The sequence below is a fragment of the Erinaceus europaeus genome, chromosome 17 (genome assembly GCF_950295315.1).
Source record: "Erinaceus europaeus chromosome 17, mEriEur2.1, whole genome shotgun sequence".
Taxonomy (NCBI): domain Eukaryota; kingdom Metazoa; phylum Chordata; class Mammalia; order Eulipotyphla; family Erinaceidae; genus Erinaceus; species Erinaceus europaeus.
Genome location: NC_080178.1, coordinates 49591684 through 49612936, shown reverse-complemented (window position 1 = coordinate 49612936; position 21253 = coordinate 49591684). Strand labels below are relative to the sequence as shown.

At 41.9% G+C, this 21253-nt stretch overlaps 1 non-coding gene and 1 pseudogene across 1 annotated transcript; one reads left to right on the top strand and one right to left on the bottom strand.

Annotated features, from left to right (window-relative positions):
* The first annotated feature begins 2328 nt into the window (after positions 1-2328).
* On the top strand, positions 2329-3626 carry LOC132533763 (protein SET-like; annotated as a pseudogene).
* Positions 3627-15753: 12127 nt separating this feature from the next.
* LOC132534197 (small nucleolar RNA SNORA3/SNORA45 family) lies at positions 15754-15879 on the bottom strand. The gene has a single exon (XR_009545871.1). It is a non-coding gene; the product is annotated as a small nucleolar RNA SNORA3/SNORA45 family (small nucleolar RNA).
* Between the last annotated feature and the right edge of the window lie 5374 nt (positions 15880-21253).

The following is a 21253-nucleotide window of genomic DNA, read 5'->3' as shown; positions in this document are numbered from 1 at the left end:
AATCTTTCTCTCTACAAAGGCTACGTTTCACAGGAGTTCAAATTATGGGCTTTTATATGTGTTTGTCTGTGTGTGTGTGTGTGTGTGTGTGTGTGTGTGTTTTCCTAGCTGAGAGAAGGTTTTTAAGTCAAGGCCTTTCTTTTTCAAGCCTAAGGACTGGCTCAAGCAAGCAAGCAGAATGGCACCTGATAATGTGTGGCTGTCTATGTTCTTCCCTGCACTCATGCAACAGAATAGAGCACACCCTCCATTCATCCTCTAAAACCCTCGCCAAAGCATTTATATAAGCTGTGAAGAGATCAGAAAGTAGCATCAGCTCCAAAATGTAGTGCACCAAACAAGACTTTAGTCTGCTCAGGGAAACCTGGTTCTTGAACACAGTGTCCTTGTCTTTCGTTATCAGCTATCTCCATAGAATCTGCTTGGTCTCTGGATCCTTTTTTTATGTTTCCTCCCGGCAGTACAGCAGGCTGTTGGCCTTGACACGATGCATGCACCCATAGCACAGCTCCTACAATGACACCAAGGGTCTGCTTGTACCTTTTTCTTTCTTACCTTCAGAATTCTTCCTGTGCTCTCCCAAGACTGGATTTCTCCAGAACTGTGTTTGATGAAAAGATGTATGAACAATGATCAGCACAATGTGTTTGATAGGTTGAGACCTCCGGTTGCAGGAGTGGCCACAATTCTTCTTGAAGTGCAGGGTCTACATGAACTCAGAACCCTTACTCTCCCAGCCCTATTTGTGTTCAGTGGCAGACACCCCATCATTTGCTTGTCTGGGGAGACCAGTACCTGCCCTGCTTTCGCAAGATGTAGTCTCAGAGGTCTTAGGTTCTGTTTTGGTGTTCTTTGATGGACTATGGATGCGGTATTCTATAAGAAAACAACAACCACACAATTTCACATCTAGAGTAACTATCATCTTAGAGGCAAATATAGCCAATGGAAGATGTCTCAGTGGTTCTTTTCAGGGATCTGCATTGCAGAAGTTAGGGATCTATGTGTCTGATAAGCCTGGACTTCAATCTCAGCATGCTTGCTTACAACTTTACTTTTGAACATTACGGACAGCACAGTCTCAGGCATAGAAAATGCGGTCAGCACACACACACACACACACACACACACACACACACACACTGCCTGTGGAATTAACATTCTAAAGCAAAGTTACTAAACAAGGTAAGTGAAATCTCTAGTGTATTTGGAAACACTGATGACCATACAGTTCTACCTTCTTCCTGAGAGACTGTGAGCCCTGGACATCCCTGCTGTCCTCACTACGGAGCACAAATGGTGGGACACTCTGTGAAGGCATGAATGCAAATATCTAATATTTCTGAATCAAGATACAACTCAAATTACATTTAGTAAAGTGTGCACTTCCACCCCCCCCCCAAAAAAAAAAAACAGCCTGTTACCTTTTGGTTCTTGTTTTTGTAAAGACAGACTTATTAAGCTCCAAGGTGATAAGCAATGTTACAGGTGCAATATTTCCAGAGGCTGGAATGGGTTTTTAACCTGGAGGTTTAGGTAGAAAGTTGACTGCAGAATTAAGAGAGAGAGAGAGAGAGAGAGAGAGAGTTGGTTTCCTTTCAAACTTTTCATTTTAGGCTTTAGAGGTCATATAGATACACTGAAGAGAGAATAATACAATAGGAACCTATAATACATTCTTACTCTACACCAACAGTGCTAAGTGCTTAATATAATGCATAATGGGCAAGGGATATAGGAAAGTTTTTATGCAAAATTATTTTTTGTGTCTGACGCTTTGAGGTGACAGGTTCAGTTCCTGGCAGAGGGGGGGAGAGATAGAGAGGGAGAGAGAGAAATAGGGGGGATAGGAGAGAATGAAAGAAGATTGCATAAATAGCAACTTAAGATAACAAAGAAAATCTCTAAATCGAAGGACCAGTCCTCAAAAGGTTGTCTGACAACTTCTAGGTATCTCGAGCACCTAAAAACAAACAAACAAACAAACAAAAAAAAACTTTGGATTTCTCCATATGCTTCAAGCAAAGTCACGAGCCACAGACATGAGGACCCTACTAATTTCTATTAAGCCACATAGCTCAGTTTAGAACTACAACTCAGGATATATATAATGGAACACGGTACATTCAGCTCACTTGATGCATTTCTTTCACCTACCTAGGCCATCCTCCTTACCCAGCAGACATCTGAACTTTGACTCTTTGAAGTAGTAGAGAGTCAGCAAAGAGTCTTAGTTGAGAATCTCAGGGATTAGAATTAAGGTGAGATAGAAAATTCTAGAAATCTCCTAGCTGGCTTGTTCATTAAGTCTATTTCATTCTGTACTAAATGGATATATTCCATTGCTTCCTGTTGCTTTTTCACCAAGCTGCTTTATGGGGAGTGACAACTTTGAAGGTAGAACAGAAATATATCAAACTATGCCAACCATTTTTTCAGAAGAGATCAGAATTGATGGCCAATATGCCAAAGTTTGGGGTAGCATTTGTCAACCACCCACAGGTGTCTACACTGCTTGGGGAAGAGGATGAAGAAGTGCTGCATTACCTGACAATAGTTGAAGTGACAGAATTTGAAGATAGTGAATCAGGTAACCGAATAGACGTTTATTTTGTTTAAAACCCTTACTTTGAAAATAAAGTTCTCCCCAAAGAATTTCATCTGAATGAGAGTGGTGATCCTTCTTTTTGAAGGATCCACTGAAATCAAATGGAAATCTGGAAAGGATTTGATCAAATGTTCAATTCAAACACAAAATAAAACCAACAGGAAGAGACAGCATGAGGAACCAGAGACCTTCTTCACCTGGTTTATTGACCATTCTGGTGCAGATGCAGGTGAGTTAAGAGAGGTCATTAAAGATGGTATCTGGCCAAATCCACTACAATACTACTTGATTCCTGATATGGATGATGAATAAGGTGAGGGGGAAGATGATGATGATGATGATGATGATGATGATGATGATGAAGGAGAAGAGGAAGAAGGATTAGAAGATATGAAGAAGTGGGGGCCTGGTGGTGGTGCACATGGTTGAGCTCACGTGTTACAATGTGCAAGGACCTGGGTTCAAGCCCCCAATCCCCACCTGCAGGGGGTAGAGCTTCACAAGTGGTGAAGTAGTACTGCAGGTGTCCCTCTGTCTCTCACCCTCTCTATCCTTCCCTTCCCTCGTGATTTCTGACAGTCTCTATCCAATCAATAAATAGATAATATTTTTTTTAAAAAAGAAGATATGAAGGAGATGAGGATGAAGGAGAAGAAGATGGTGATTAGGGGGAGGAAAGAGAGGAAGATGAAGGATATGACTAATGAAACACTGATGAATTTCAGCATTTTAAAATTTTCTCCTGTCCCTGGGAGCAAGTTGTATTCTTTATTTTTTTCCATTTTTTCCCTCCCTTGTACACAGTCACCCTGTCTTTGAGGTCTTCTCTCTCCTTTATACGATAGTTATCAACTTATTGGGGGGGGATACTTTGATAAGAATAGTTGAAAAGAATCTCTATCCTTTTCTGTTCCAAACTAATATATTTTTTCATTTAAAACATTTTTAAGAAAACCTGTATCTTTCTGCAGTTAGCAGAAAGACAGACAGCTTTGTGTTGTTGTTGTTTTTCATTATTTTTATTTATAAAAGGAAACACTGATAAAACCATAGGATAACAGGGGTAAAACACCCTCATCCTTTTTCAACAAAAACTTTTGGAATCAATATCACCAAGCTCTGTGGGAACAAAAAACAACTTTCTGCTCCTTCAGCTCTGCTAGAAGCTGGGCGCTTCTGTGTAGTAGTGCATAGAATTCTCGCTTTTTTCCTCCTTTCTCTCAGATCTTGAATCTGAGTGGATCATATGGCAAAGCAGGCACCTTCCCAGTTTTTGTTTGTTTGCTTGTTTTTGTTTTTGCCTCCAGGGTTATAGCTGGGGCCCAGTGCTGGCACTACAAATTGACTGCTCCTGGTGGCCATCTTTTGTCCATTGTTGCTGCTGTTATTCTTGTTACGACTGCTGTTAGACAGGACAGAGAAAAATTGAGAGGAGGGGAAGTTGGAGTGGAGGAGAGAAAAACAGACATCTGCAGACCTGGTTCACGGCTTGCAAAATGACTCCTCCCTCCCCCGCAGGGAACTGAACTGGGATCATTGTGCACATCCTTGTGCTTCACACTATGTGTGCTTAACCCGGGGTACTAGCTAGTTTTGAATCCTCATTCCCAGACTATTCCAGTCTGACTATTCCAGTCTATTTTCAGTCTGAAAATGTAATTCAGGAGCTAGGTGGTGACACACCAGTACAGTGCATATGACACTGCAGAAGGACCTGGGTTCAAGCCTCTGGTCCCTAGTTGCTGCAGGGAGGGAAGCATCATGAGTGATGATGCAGTGCTGCTGATGCTACTGCTGCATATGTTAGTGCTGCAGATGTTCCTTCCCTTTCTTCTCTAATTCTCCCTTCCCTCTCAATTTCTGTCTCTATCCAACAAATGAATAAAGAAATGAAATAGTAAAGAAGTGAGTGCAGATGTAAAAATAAAAATGCAATTTCATCAAACTTTGAGCTGTGGGAGTATCATAGCCAATGAGCTTTATCAGAGTTGAACTACCGTTAACTGGAGAAGAAAAGCATCATAAAATTCCTTTTAAGAATCCCAATTGCCAGGAGCCATTTCTCTGCTTGATAGATGATAAGCTTTGAGATAATGGAACCCCTCAAGACAAGTGTTAATTCCCCCCTGGGCAGGCCATTTCTCCTCAGGTAAACCATTTATCAGTAATCAAGTGAGTCAACACAAGTGAGTCAACACACAGTTTGGTTTCCGCCATTTGTTGCAAGGAACATTCCGCTTTGAAGTTTGCTCCCCCTCCCCCCTCCTCCAGCATTCCCTCTCCTTCCCCAAAGCCTTATAATGCCTGGGAACACAATAAAATTTTGCAGCTTGATCAGAAACCTGTCCTGCTGTCATTCTTTCGTGTCTCGTGTCCCTTTCATTCCAGGTCTTTTTGGGTTCCTAGCCCCTGCTCACCACCCTGCTGGTTGGGGCACCAAATGTTACAAATAATCTTCTCAGTCACACTGAAAGTCACAGTAGATTAATTCGGAACCTGATACCAACTGCATTTCTATCAACAGAGCTTCTTGACCCATGACAACTAACACGATCAGGGCAGGTTAAGAAATGTACACATTGGGAGTCGGGGGATAGCGCAGCAGGTTAAGCGTACATGGCGTAAAGCACAAGGACCGGTATAAGGATCCTGGTTCAAGCCCCTGGCTCCCCACCTGCAGGGGAGTCGCTTCACAAGCAGTGAAGCAGGTCTGCAGGTGTCTATCTTCTCTCCCTCTCTCTGTCTCCCACTCCTCTCTCCATTTCTCTCTGTTCTATACAAACGATAACATCAATAACAACAACAATAATAACTACAACAATAAAAACAACAAGGGCAACAAAAAGGGAAAATGAATAAATATTTTTAAAAATCTTAAAAAAAGAGAAATGTACACATCAAGGGTGGGTTGGTGGCACAGTTGGATTACACATGACTATGCACAAGGACCCAGGTTCAAGATCTCAGCCCCCAACTGCAGGGGGTGGAGGGGGGGAAGCTTCAGGAGTAGTAAGGCAGTGATGCAGGTGTCTTTCTTCCCCCCTCAGAATTTCTCTATGTCCTATATAAGAAAACTAAAATAAAACAAAATAAAAAAAAAAGAAAGCAGACACTGTATTACTGAGTCTCCTTGCATAAAAGTTCCTAAAATACTGGTATCTTCCCTTATGTATAAATGGTTCAACAGATGCTGACAGTATACCAGACATTATACCAGAGGCTATGAATACACATGCTCACATATAACATATACCTATGATTTCATATCAATACTTTAAAAGAAGCATTATTCTTGGAGGATGTTAAACAGAAATGAACTCAATTTCTGTACTTTTTCTGAAAACCTAAATTATTTATTTATTAGTAAGACACAGGTTATGGAGGAGGAGAGGGAGGCAGAGTGAGAACCAGAGCATCACTCTGGCATGAGATGCCAAAGCTTGAACTCAAAACTTCTTGCATGAGAGTCCAACATCACCTCTCAGGTACACAATCACCTTTAAAAAAAAAATGACATACAGGGCAGGGGTAGATAGTCTAATGGTTATGCAAAGAGACTCATGCTAGAGGCTCTGAAGTCCCAGGTGATCTAAAATAAGTATTTAAGATATCACCGAATGAATGAAATCTTTAAATAAAGAACAGATTTATAAGTATCCAAGGAGTCTCTAAAACAGCTGACTCAAGTACAGAGTTTTGTCATGTTCAAGAGCCAGGTTCCAGGCCCGGCCCAGCGCACTGGAGGAAGCCGCGCTGCTGTGGTCCTTAACACCATTCAACAAAGAGTCTGCAACACTGAACAGCAGCAAGAAAGCAGAGCTCTGGGACATTTCCAGGCGGCTTCCAAGGTGGCGAGCCAGGCTGCCTCCAGAGTATTCCTGACCATTTCAGGGGGTGACCTCGCCCCTGTCACACAATCTAGCCCAGTGGGCATCCTCTCTGGGGACCTTACAAGGAGTCCTGCTACCGACCAACACAGGGCGACTGGGGAGAACCTTAGGTCCGGCTTGCCCTGGACTCCTCCAGGCTACACCCGGCCGGGTAGGTCTACACTGTCCGAGCACGGGGGTCGTTAAAAAAACAGGGTCCTCAAACCAGATGAGAACTCCCGACTGCCGGCGGGTGACAGGAGCTCCGGCAGAGGTCTACACTGCCAGCCACACAGCTTGACCTGGGTGGGAACTGGAGCTCCTGGAGAGGGTGGTGAGCAAAGAAAGGCCCAGCCAGGATGCGCCTGCAGAGGCCAGGTTTGGGGCCAGACATCCCTGCTCCCCGCCCAGCCTGGCCTCAACACCACCCCCACCCCGCCCTTCCTCACCAGTCTCCCAGCCACTAAGCAGTGAACATGGCGGAGACCCTGCGCCAGCTGGCGGGTGGCCAAAACCTTTGATGAGTCGTGGATATGCCAGGCCATGTGGGGAGGAATTCTGTCCAGCAGATGCAGGAGGCTCAAGGGCCCATACTACAGGGCCACCCAGTGCATGACCTCTGTCCTCCCTCACAACTAGCGACCCACCCTGGGGACCAGTACTTCCGGGCAATGTGCCAAGCTTTGCCACTACAAGTGAGTGACAATCATCTATAGTGTGATTTTCTTTGGGCGGTGGGAGGGTGCATTCAATTTTGTAAACCGCTACTAATCACAATTTTCAAAAAGGAAAAATTAATGTGCAATATGGTGTATTATCATGATCGTTGTTATATAAATAAGGGCCATAAACCTAAAAAAAAAAAAAAAAAACTTGTCAAAAAAAAATCAGTCTTTGTGTTTTGTGATCACCTGACTTTTCTTTCCAGATCTTGAGAGAGAGAATCAGACATCTCTTTCTCTCTTAGGTACATGTGCTATAAAGGATGAAACTCACAGGACTTCATCCTTGGGATTCCAACACCCTGTCCACTGAACCACCTCCCAGATGGCATTTTACTTTCTACCTGCTTTACAGGCCTTCTGTATTGCCTCTGCTTTAGATACACTCATTTCATCTGCTGTCTCCAGATATTCTGGGATTTTATGGTCTTTTACCTTCTGATTTCATTTTTGTTTCTTAAACATAAATATATGAAAAATCATGTTGCCTTTGGGATAAAACAGCGATTGTCAGCTCTATGATATCCTCAACCAATTATTCTTAACCAATTTACAGGTGAAATAATTAACTTTAGGCATACTTGACATCATTGTTAGCCTTCTGCATTTGTTTCTACTTCTAAGTTCATTCCTTCTTTAATATTCCCACTAAAAGTCCTATGGCAATATTTTACATATTACTAAATATTTTGTATTCAACTGTAGTCAGGAAATAGCTCATGAAATAGATGAGCTTATTGAGTGTGAGGTCCTGCGTTCAAACCAGGTATGAAACAGGAGTACCAGAGATCACATGGAGAGTGGGAGGAGTGGCAGGAGAGCTCCATGAATGGTGGCATGGTGCTAGGTGTCTCTCTAGATAAATGGAAAGAAAAAAATGTGCTTGGGTACACTCACAGTCCAGAGTTTATTCCTCAGGGAACACTAATAAAATTATATATATATTAGAATTTGCAGGCCATCAAAATAACTCACTTTAATAGTGTGGTGTGGGTGGGGGGAGATAGCATAATGGTTATGCAAAGGTCATAATGGTTATGCCTCAGGCTCCAAAGACCCAGGTTCAGTCACCCACACTACCAAAAGCCAGAGCTGATCAGTTCTCTGGTTAAAATAAATAAATAAATAAATAAATAATAAAATAGATTAATACTGGGATGCTCTGACATGCCTAGAACCTAGGTTCAAGCCCAGCTCCCTCTGCATTGGAGGAAAGCATTGGTGATGAGTCTATTTGAAAGTCAGGTCAGAGTAGTGCAGCCATGCTGACAAAATTTTAAAACTAAGATTTTTAATAAAATTAAAAATGTATTTACAGTTTAGTGTAGGCTACATTCCAGTTGCTTTACATGTGTTAACTGACTGTATTGATACAATAACCCTATGAAGCTTATTATTCCATACATAAGGAAACTGGAACAAATTCTAAGATACTTATCCAAGGTTAGCACATGGTGGCAGCAAAATCTTATGTGTTTTTTTTGTTTTGTTTTGTTTTGTTTAGAAGTAAATGATCCAAACTTTATTTGGACTGGCAGAACCACAATTTATGTCCTATCAGGAAAAAGAACTACAAAAATAAAGATCATTACAAAAAGGTAAGTCATATATTTATTACTTTCAACCATTCTTTTCATCACAATGAAGCAACACAATTTTACAAAAATAAAATTTTATTAAAAGCAGTAGAATCTGAGCAAGAGACAGTATAAAGAATGTGAACAGTGTAAACATCACTACATTCAGCTCACCTTGGTTGAATGCTGATAGACAACAATGGCTCTAAGTGCCCTTAATAGCCAGATATATTAGTTCTCCTGTACACAGAAAACACACGCTAATTTTGATTAGGAAAAGGTATTTTATCGAAGTCGGTCCCATCATCAAATGCTGCCATTGTCACAAATAGCTATGAGCATGCCACTGTCTCTGCTAAGCTGGTTTGACAAATAGCAACCCCACATTTATGATGAGACAATGTTGTACATCTAGGGAGAAAACATGACAACAGGTTATACTATTCATGCAGAATGCTGTCGTGTTTCATTCATTTACATCTAACTCACTTAAAACTGTGAATGAGACAGTGAACAATGTTCCACCTCATGTAGAAGGCATTCAAAACAAAACAGACTTCACACAAAGACTTCTGTCCAAAATGAGCATATTTTAAATTTAAGATGTACTGTGTAACTTACATAGAAAACTAATATTCCTTCACTATACTCCTGAAAAGCAATAAAATAAAAAAAACAAAAAAGTAGGGCTGGGGAGACACCATAGTGGTTGTGTGAAAGATTTTCATGCCTGAGGCTCCAGGCCCCAGTGTTCAAACCATAGCACCACCATAAGCCAGAGCTGCGCAGTGCTTTGGTAAAAACTAAATAGGTGCATCAAAATAACTCTGGAATGATATAAGAATCTCTAAAGTGATAAAACATTTTAGAGAAAAGGATAGAAATTATGAATTTCTAAATACTTGCTTAGCTTTGTGAGGATCTTCAGCTTCTAAATCCCAAACATAGAGTTTGCCAACCCAATTGCCCAGTGCAAGCATCTGTATAAACCTATTTTTAAAACCATCGAATTATCAAAGTAAGGCCACTGAGTAGTCAAATTGTCCTAAGAAACCTTTCTACCTTTAGAAAAGTCACCTCTTGAAAATGAGTGTATTATCATTCTATTGCGTTTTTTACTTCTGATTTGTAAATGGGTGCAAGAAACATTGTAAATGGACTATGAAATCTCATCTGAAATTACCCTTTCCAGTAATTTGTTATGCCATGGCCAATTCTGATAAGAAATTACATGCTATTTGGTGGCAGAGAAACACAGCTTTTATTACAGTAATATTGCAACTGTCCCTTTGTTATTGCTATTAATCTCTTACTGTGCTTAATTTATAAACCAAACTTCACCATAGGTGTGTATGCATCTTAGGAAAAAGCAGGATATACACAGGTGCTACCTGAACTTTGAAAATTAAGGTATTATGCAAATCATTTGACAATGACTTTACAACTTGCACCAGCCAGTAGTTTCTTCTGTTGTAACAGTATAGCCAAAGCTATAGAAAACTCTTTCAATACTTTCATCCTAATATCAAATGTCCTAAGAATTTCAGATAGCTGCTATTTTTGTCTTTACCTTATGTACTGATTTTTTTCAAATTTTTCTGGTAATGTTACACAGATGGATTAATAATCTAGCCTCCAATATTAAAACTTAGTAACAGGGGGAAGAGCCAACATGGTGACTGGAATGTAGCAGCACCTGTGGGCGCTGACATCAACTGCTAGAAAGCCTTGAAATCCTGGCCTTCAGCGGGACAAGCAAGGAGGCATCCTAAAGGTAGACCATGGAGGTGATTATAATTCAATTTGGGTAAAAAATAAGAAAGTATATTTCTTGATTAACTCTCTTAGACGCCTCTCCCCATAACCAGACCCCAGGGGTAGGGAGCTGCTGCTAGAAGGCTCCCCGTGGAGCTCTTTCTTTACCAAGATTCCTGGCCCTCAGGGGTGCCATTAACCCTGCTTCCAAATTTCTAGGCTATTTCTGTTGTTCCTCTGATTAAGGGACTTAGACAAATTCAAATGATAATTAGCTGATCAAGCAAGCCTCACCCAGCCTGCTTGAAAGTTTTAATTTTCATATTTGTTTTGTATTGTGTTTTCTTTCTCAATCAGGTGTCTAGACTAAATGTACATAGGCTAACAGGGAGCTATCCAAGCTGAAGACACATTGCTTGGGCTTTTTATTCTGTTTTATTTTACAAATACTATTATATATACATGCATATCCCTTCCCTTCCTCAGGTGACCAAAATTAACTCTTAGTATACTTTCCATTGCTAGATGACAAGAATTACCACCCACTGTGAGAGAAACTTGTCTCACTTTTCATACCTCCTCTTAACACTATCACCCTTCTCCCACATTCAAGCCAATTAAAAAATATATATACACAACTCTCCTTTCACTACTTTTTTTTCTTTTTCCTACTTTTCTTTTCTCTCTTTTTTTTCCACTGTCTTCCTTTCTCCCTTGCTCCTCCCTCTACCTTGTGAATTCACTGATACTTCTTTGTGAACACTTTCAGGGAAGAAGACTGACTCAGAGTGGACTCTCTTTGTGTGTGTCTCTGCTCTACTTCCCCTTCCCCTCTTGCTACTCCTAGAATCTATAGTGGACAGTAGATTTGCATAACTGTCTATTCCTGCTATCCCTTTTTTCCTTTCTCTTTCTTTTTCATTTAGATTTGGTTGCTATTTTTTTCTTGAACTGGAGACATTGTAGGACTAACTGGTATTGGTTATACTGCTTCAGTCATTGCTTTAGTTTCTACTGTAATTTCTGAGGGTGGTGATTGCATTTGTCATAAAGGTATTTAGTATAGTGTGGCTTGTACATAAAACAAAGCAACTGAGGAGCAACAGAACATAAAAATAAAAAACACATTAAAATGGGTAGATCAAGAGCAAATAGAACTGCTAATACAATAAATGAAGACAAGAGCCAAGAAGAAACTACAAATCAGACAGAAGTAACAATAGATAATAAAAAGCATGCAAGCAATAATAAATTTAGTAATCACAGAAATGAAAACAGCTTTGGATGAAAGGAATAGCACTTTAGGGAAACAATAGATGAGACCCTCAAGGAAAATACTAACTACCTTGAGGCAATTAGAGAACTGAAAGCTGAAATAGCTATAATGAAGAAAGCAGCCGAGGGAAGGGAAAGCAGACTAGCAGAAGCAGAAAACAGAATTAGTCAGACAGAGGATGAGTTAGAGAAAAATAATAAATAGTTGAAAGAGCTCAAAAAGAGATTGAGAGACACTGAAAACAGCAACAGAGACATATGGGATGATCTCAAAAGAAGTATCATTTGCATAGTTTGCCTGCCAGAGGAAGAAAGAGAGGAAGGGGAAGCAAGCATTCTAGAAGAAATTATAGAAGAAAACTTCGCAGACCTGAACAACAGAAAGGACATTAAGATCCAAGAGGCTCAAAGAGTCCCAAACAGAATCAACCCAGACCTGAATACACCAAGACACATTATAGTCACAATGAAAAGAAGTAAGGATAAAGAAAGGATCCTACAGGCTGTAAGAGAAAAACAAAAAATCACATGCAGGGGAAAACCTATAAGACGATCAGCAGACTTCTCTACCCAAACTCTAAAGGCCAGAAGAGAATGGCAAGATATCTATCGAGCCCTGAATGAAAAAGGGTTTCAACCAAGGATAATATATCCAGCTAGACTTTCATTCAAACTAGATGGAGTCATCAAAACCTTCTCAACAAACAACAGTTAAAGGATGCAACTATCACCAAACTGGCCCTGAAAGAGGTTCTAAAAACCTCTTACAAACAAGAACATCACTATAATACTTGCAACATATCATATAAAAACTTGTTGAACAATGGGACTACAACACATTAAATCCATAATATCAGTAAATGTCAATGGCTTAAACTCACTCATCAAAAGGCACAGAGTGGGATGATGGGTCAGAAAACATAACCCAACCATATGCTGCTTGCAAGAATCCAACTTGACCCAACAAGACAAACACAGACTTAAAGTAAAAGGATGGAAAACTATCCTACAGGCTAATGGAATACAAAAAAAAAAGGCAGGAACAGCCATTCTCATCTCAGACACAATAGGTTTTAAATTAAATAAAGTAATAAAAGATAGGCAAGGTGATTACATAATGATTAAAGGACCAATCAGCCAAGAAGGTATAACAATTACTAACATTTATGCACCCAATGAAGGACCATCTATATAATCAAACACCTTCTCAAAGAACTTCAAAAACACAACAATAGTAATACAATAATAGTGGGAGACTTTAACACCCCATTCTCACACTTAGACAGATCAACAAATCACAGAATCAACAAAGAAAAAAGAGAATTAAATGAAGAGATTGACAGACTAGAACTCTTGGACATTTTCAGAGCTCTTAACCCCAAAAACTTGGAATACACATTCTCTTCAAATACACACAACACATATTCAAGGATAAAAATTGCTCACTTGGATGGCGAGCTGCTGTGCCCCCACCACAATGAAGTAGCTTCAGTTCTTTGGTCTTGTGCACACACACTCCTCCCCCCCTTTATTTATTTGATAGGACAGAGAAATTGAGAGGAAGAGGACAGGTTAGGGTAAAGAGAGACATGGATCACTACTTCATAGCTTGTAAAGCTTCCCCCTGCAGGTGGGGACTGGGGATTTTACCCTGCACATGGTAAAAAAAAACTAGCAATAATATATATACCAGAGTACTGATTATCTCTGGCTTATGGTGGCACAGGGACTGAACCTGGGACTTCAGAGCCTCAGACATAATCATGCTATCTAACCCCTACCAAAATAATAAAATATAAAAATCTCTTTCATGATAGGCTGAAAGTATGAATCTCCACCCCTGTGAAACAATTACAGAAGCCAGACCTTCCACCTTCTACACCCCATAATGATCCTGGGTCCATATTACCAGAGAGATAAAGAATAGGGAAGTCTTCAAGGAAGGGGATGCAATACAGAGTTCTGGTGGTGGTAACTGTGTGGAATTGTACCCCTTTTATCCTATGGTCTTGCCAATTTTTCCATTCTATAAATGATAAAAAATACTTTAAAACTTAGAAAGCAAAAGGCTTACAATTCTACAGATATGAAAAAGAATATGAGAGGAACAAAAACCTCTCATGAAAATCCAGAGAAATATGAAAGAAATGATGTTTAGTCATTAATACTAGCTTTGCTAGGACAATTTTAAAAAACTAGCCTGAGAGATGGCACAGTGGCTAAAGCCTTGGGACCTCAGGCAAGAGGTGCTGAGTTCAATCCTGGTATGCATATGACTGTGATAATCGGGTTATCTCTCTCATTAATAAACAAATAAATATTCTTAAAATTTTTATTTAGGGTGGAGGCAGACAGCATAATGGCTATGCAAAGAGACTCTCATGTCTGAGGTTCCAATGTCCTGCACCACCGTAAACCAGAGCTGAACAGTGCTCTGGTAAAAATAGAAAATAGAATCAATAAAAGTTATAGTGGAAAGAGACAGAAATTAAGAGGAAAGGGGAGATAAACACACCTGCAGCACTGTTTCCGCACTCATGAAGCTTTTCCCCCTGTAGGAGGGGGTTGGCGAATTGGATCAGGGTCCTTATACAGTACGCTCTACCAGGTATGCCACAGCCCAGCACCAGGAAGGAGAATCTCTTGGCCTAATCATATATATTTTTAAATTTAAATTTACTTAATCAATAACTGATACTCCAAGACCAAAGCACTGCTCAGCTCTAGCTATGGGTGATGCTGGGGTTTCTATCTGGGTCCTTAAAGAGTCAGGGATGAATGCCTTTTGTATAATCATTTTGCTGTCTCCTCAGCCCGTAACTTTATACAAAAAAACAGCCAAGCCAACTACATAAACTTCAAAAACATCACAATTCAGTATTTATGCACACACCTGCATCTACCAGCTCACATCCAGGAAGACTTACTCTTTTGCTTCATACTGTTGGGAACACTAATGGATCCCCACCTTTACTGCGCCAGTTAAACTGAACCTCAAACAGTGGCTGTCTGTGACCTTCCTATAAAATAAAAATGAGGAAAAATATGAGTATTTTAGAAATCAAAAACAGGGTAAGCCACTTGACCATTTCTCCATACAACATTCTTCCAAAATACAAGCCAGTATTTTATATACCATCACTTTCTGATACATAAAGAGACTTAACAGTCCAGTTAAGACATTTTAAATAAATTTATTTTATTTTATTTATTTAATATTGAATAGAGATAGAGAAAAATTGAGAGGGAAGATGAGAGAGAGACAGAGACACCTGTCTCCCCTTGCTGGTGGGGGGGACGAGGGGCTTGAACCCAGGTCCGTGCACACGGTAGCGTGTGTGCTCAGCCAGGTGCCCCACCACCTGCTCCCCCCCCCCCCGTTATGACATTTTCAAATACTGGCTGCATGGTAACATTTTATTACAAACACTTAACTCAGAGGCTTGGTGACAAGTACTTATCTAGAAAACTGCTTGAAACTTGCTTTCTATTTTCTTAAACCATCATAAGATTTTGAATCAAAATCAGTACTTTTAATGACTCTTCCTCTGTGTGCTTTCACACTCACAAGACATAAGCTCCCCCTACACCTCAGTCAGCTTCTCAGCCCTTCTGCTAAAGAATGTGGTCTTCAGGACATCAGTGGGCTTTGGGAGCTCTCCCTCCAGAGCCCTGTAGCAGCCCTATCACACCACATCAGGTATGGGAGTAGCTCCAATCTTAATTCTGGTAGCGTTTTCCAGTGTCTGCACTCTGCACATGGTCCAGGGTGGACAACTGAGCAAAAGTTCTGACTCCTCTTTACATAGCAATGCTTCTTACCAACTTCCCCAAAGTAACCTTGGTGTAATGGAGGTCTCCTATGCAAACCTAGAGGTCAAACCACTAAGGAAGTGCCCTGACATTGGCCTCTTGTGGACACTATTTTTAGTACATATCAATGTAATGCATGTCCCTGCCCTGTTGACTATGCCAGGAGGGCCATAGCAAGAGAATAAGGTCAGCAGTGATACTCCAAGGACCCAAGCACACTAAGACAAAAGATGGTACCCAAGAATGACTCTCGTTTCAATAACCCACAGCTCCAAGATGGAAAAGGAACAGATGTAGAGGAAAACAACTAAAATCACCAGTCATCCCTCCCTCTTATCGATAAAATCTACTGAGGAAGAAGTTTTCACCTCCCCCCAGGGTTATTGCTGGGGTTCAGTGTCAGCACTACTAATCCACCTCTTCCAGTGGCCTTTTTTTGTTTTCATTTTTTACCCCAGTTTGACAAGACAGAGAGAAATTGAGAGGGGAAGGGGAGATAGAGAAGGGAAGGGAGAAATATGTGCTTCACTGCTTGTGAAGTGTGCTCCTGAGGTGGGGAATGTGGACTCAAACCTGGGTCCTCGCACTTGTACTTGGAGATAATGGGCACTAAATCAGGTGTGCCACCACCAGTCTCCCCCGAGGACGTAATTACTTATGTAACCAAGTCCGTCTTCCCCAAATACTCAACAATCAAAAATGTATTACATTTATATGCTCTCCTTACACACATACTGTCACCCCCCCCAACTTCTTTTTACTTCTGCTCAGCTCTGGCTTACAGTGGTGTGGAGAGTGAACTTGAGATCTTTGGAGTCTCAGACATGACAGTCTCTTTTGCATAATTATTACGCTATCTCCCCATCCCACATTTATACCCTTTCTTTGAAAGCAATCACAAGCAAAGAACAAAACATATATGTGGGAGTTGGGCAGTAGCGCAGCGGGTTAAGCGCAGGTGGCGCTAAGCACAAGGAGCAGTGGAAGGATCCAGGTTCGAGCCCCTGGCTCCCCACCTGCACGGGAGTCACTTCACAGGTGGTGAAGCAGGTCTGCAGGTGTCTGTCTTTCTCTCCCCCTCTGGGTCCTCCCCTCCTCTCTCCATTTCTCTCTGTCCTATCCAACAACGACGGCATCAATAATAACTACAACAACAAAATAACAAAGGCAACAAAATGAATAAATAAAAAAATAAAAATTTTAAAAAACATATGTATGAACTGCACAAAAATATCTTTCAATTCATACAGACTTAAGGTTAACTAGTCAACTATTTTCAGAAACAAGTGCTACTTATATATTTTTAAGATTTTATCAAAAGAGTAACATTTCCCACAATAGTTTCCTTGAATAAAAACAGAAAAAATAGTCTTATGTGCCAAGTATTACCCATTTAAAACAAAGTAAAAAATTAAGCAATACAAAATGACTATTCATCTCAACTACAAAACAGAAAACTTGAGAATAATCTAAATTGGAATTACTCTAACCTCGACAGTTTCTCAAAGATACTTTCCACTGCAAAGTAACTGTAATGCTTAGTGTTCAGCACATACCTTGAGACTATTCACACACTTGAAGGAGTATTTACACTTCTTTGACTTCCATTTCCTTTCCCCCAGCTTTACCTTCCAGGTGCATTCATGGTAATGGTATGTGTATCGGGGCATTCTGAACTTGTATCACCTTCTACACGGACAGCATCATACTGCAAGGAATAAGTTTAGGGGGAAAAATCCACCAAGTGTGAGCACACTTTTTTAGTAGCAAATTACTTTTACTGGGTAGCTTGATATAAAAAAAAGCATTTTCCAAATAAAAAGCATATCAGCTGGTGTCAGCAGGTGGTTCACCTGTGGAGTATACAGGCTATCATGTCTAAGACCCTGGGTCTGAGTCCCAGGCCACCATAGAGGACAGTTTGTGTGGTGGGGGTGGGGCTTCTGGAGTAGTGGAGATGTGCTGTGGGGTCTATCCTGTCTCTCTATCTCTCTTATCACTCACCTATCATCTAGAGAAAAGAAAAAAGTGGCAGGGTTGTTGGCATTCAGGTGGGGTGACACTAACAGGAAAGCTAATCCAACTGGTTCCCTCCCCCCCTTCTCTCTCTCTCTCAAGGGATGACACAAAGCAGGGACACCGGAAATAACTGATGTGTTCTCAAATATCCTTTATTATCAGGTGGGCATGAGTTTAAATAGAAAACCAAACTAAGGACATTATTCAAATATGTCAGAAATTACAGGTTTCTTAAAGGTCAGCTTGCCCCTATGGTATGGGGCTGGTATCACAGGAATTGATGAGATACAAGACACTTATTCACCATGACGCAAACAACTTAATTATCCAAAGGTATTTGGAAGAAACATAGGGGTTAAACCAGTAGAGAGAGACAGAGAGAAGATGGATATCAAAGGCCATATAGTTGAGAATTTCTCTTGTCTGGGGTCTGAGGTGTATGATGGAGTGTATGATAAGGTGTGTTCTCCTCTGTGATCAGAAGGTGAGGTGAACTTTGAGTAAATGAATCTTAAGGTAGGCAGCCATGTGGCCTGCGGTTAATGGAGAGGGGTAGGGAGGTTTCTGTGGGCTTGAGAGTCAAAAAGGAAGAGCTAAGTATAAGAGATGTGGTTTCTCCCCATTGCTCACCTCAGCAAGGGAGACTTACAAGTGGGTGTCTTTCCCAGACCTTAATCCAGGGATGGGGGAGCTCTCCCTAAGCTCTATCAAGCTTACACATAGCCCCACACAGGGTGGGGACAGCAGGTGGCTTACCAGGGTGCCAGCACAAGTCACCACATGGTAACATCTTGGGTGGCTGGGGGAAGTTTGACAAGTGGTGGAGTGGTGTTACAGTCTATCTCATTCTCTGTTCCTTATCCTTTATCACAAGAAGAAAAAAAGAAGAATCTGGACACTACAAACAGTAGAGTCCTCTAAGCATTAAAGTCCCAAGTGAATTCTAGAATTGGTGCCTTAACATATCAGCAAAAAATACAAAGAAAGCACCCCCAATGAGAATGATGGGAATGATACTACCTTTATGTGGCCTCATGTGTGCCAGTCACTTTAATATTCTGGCTTATTTCACCTAACTGATCTTTTGCTGGGTAGGGTTGCAGGTTTCAAACTCACTTGCACTTAACCCACTGTAATACTACCAACTCCCTATCTGTGGGAATTCTAACCTACTACCTGTATCCAGTACCAGGTTCTAATCACTGATAAAATGCAAGGACCGGCTTAAGGATCCCAGTTCACGCCCCCGGCTCCCCACCCAAAGGGGAGTCACTTTACAGGTGGTGAAGCAGGTTGGCAGGTGTCTTTCTCTCCCCCTCTGTCTTCCCTTCCTTTCTCCATTTCTCTCTCTGTCCTATCCACCAACAACGATAACAATGACAACTGCAACAATAGAACAAGGGCAATAAAAGGGAACAAATAAATAGTTTACAAAATGTAAACTCCCAATACTGAGTAAGATTGGGAACACAAGCAGGAAAGGGAAAATGATGTAAAATGCAGTCTCCAGAAAGTTCAAGGATAAATCCCACAGACAAGCCCCCACTATCTTGAATACTTTGAAAGTCAAGGCCTACCTTGCAAAGGCTGTGTCTGTGCCAGTGTATTTCAGTGATGAAGACTCTAGGGACTAGATGTGTAAGATGCAACCTTTACTCCTAACATTGGTCCAACAAAAACAAACACCACACACCCTGAGAAACTTACACCAGCCTCCTGTAACAAACCAGTTTAAGCTATGATCTTGAGGTCTGTCAGGCAGCCCCCCCTGCTCCATCCTCCATTGCTGACACCATGGCCTATTTACATAATCACTGTTTTGCCTGATCTATCTTCTTTGTACCTTGAGATCTGCCCTGCCTTCAGGGTATTAATTAATCCCACCCACGGGTTAAAACCTTCACAACATTTGCTAAAAGAGTCTCTAACATTCGCCTGCTCTTTCCTTTTCTCCATGCCCTTTCCTAGTCATTTCATTTTCTGACTTGCCACTTCTGGTTTGTGTTGTCTCTGATCAATAAAACCCATTGCTTTCCATCTCTGCCAGGAGTTCCTGGTCTCTCTTCCTCTCCTGGTCTCTCTTCTGTTAGCTAAGCAGCAGCCCAGGTTGGCTCCGGTCCAGTTCTCTCCAACCCAGAGAGCAGGTGCCCAGGAAGAAACACCTGTATCCTTAGCCTAGCAGTGGTCTATCAGAAGAGGCTTCAGAATTTAGAAGAGCAACTTTGAACACATCGTCACTTAAGACAGTTTGAGGAGCTCACTGTATAGAAACTTCACCATGAAACTGGGCTTAGTGGTAACATTCATTTCTTTCTTTTCCTTTTTATCAGAGTATGGCTCAGCACCAGCTGCTGGTGTTGCTGGGGGCTGAATTTAGAACTTTGGAGCCTCAGGCAGAAATGTGATTGTGCAGAATCATTATGCAGGTCTCCCTTGCCCTAGTAATGCCAACTTGTTATTATTATTCCATGTCTCATGACTCGCCTCAACACAGTCAGTCACTGGGCCTAGATGAGTCATCAAGGTCCATGGCAGAGCTTTAAAAATTTAGTAATAGTCATCATAATCATAATCATAACAGTAATAGATTCGACTTTGGAGGTTGGGGAGGAGGCACAGCAGGCAGGGCCCAGGCTTTGCAAACACAAGGTCGCAGGTTCCATCCCCCACTCCACGCATGCCAGGTTCCTGCTCCAGTCTCATTTAGAAAATTATCATTGTTATTTTTTTAATGTGACCACGGGTGGTGAAGGAAGGGGAAAGGAAGAAAGAGAAAGGGTGATAAATGTCTGTAAAAACTCACAAAGCCAGGAGTCCTTGCTCTGACTCCCCCGCTGCCAGTGGGATGGGAGCAGAGCACACCCAGAGCCCTGCACTCCCAGACCACACTGCACTCACATTCTTGTCCCAGGACAGGTTCAGGTTGCTGTTCCAGTTGCTGCTCAGCTTCTGCTTCTTGGAGGCAGGCATGTAGCTTCCCACCACTACCACCACTGCCACACCTCCCTCAGACATGTTCCCCTGCCGTCACCAGTGTGGCAAAGGGCTCCCAGCCTCCATGGGCGGGCGGGCTGGCGAACTCCACACTGCTGACAAAGACACGTGCCCGCCCGCACGTGTCTGGCCAGTCAACGACTGAGAGTGATCGCTGGGCTCTGAAGGCAGCGCCTTGCCTCTCCTCTCCTCACAGGACCCCTGCCCACCAGTGCTTGGACAGCAGAGGTGGGCTCTGAGGGTCTCCCCTCAACCCCAGCTCCTACGCAAACGGTGCAGGAACACTGCCCACACCTACGTGCCCAGCCGCCTGGAAGACGCTGGAGTCTGGGCCGTGGACCAGCCCACTCAGCCTTGGTGGCCCACTACACGGCTCGGCTCTGTAATCTCCGATGCAGTAGTTAAAGCCTTCACATTATGCACAGGGATGTTCACAGCCCAACTTTTAAAAACTCAGATGGGAATTGAAATGCTAGAGGAAGCCAGACTGGCCTCCCCCATCCTGTCAGTGAAAGAGTCCCTGGCAGGTGCGCAGGCGCCAGTTGAGTTCTCCAGTGGTCCAGTGGGCGCTGATCCAGGCCACGCCCCGTCGGGCCACGCCCCCTCAGGCCAGGTGGATGT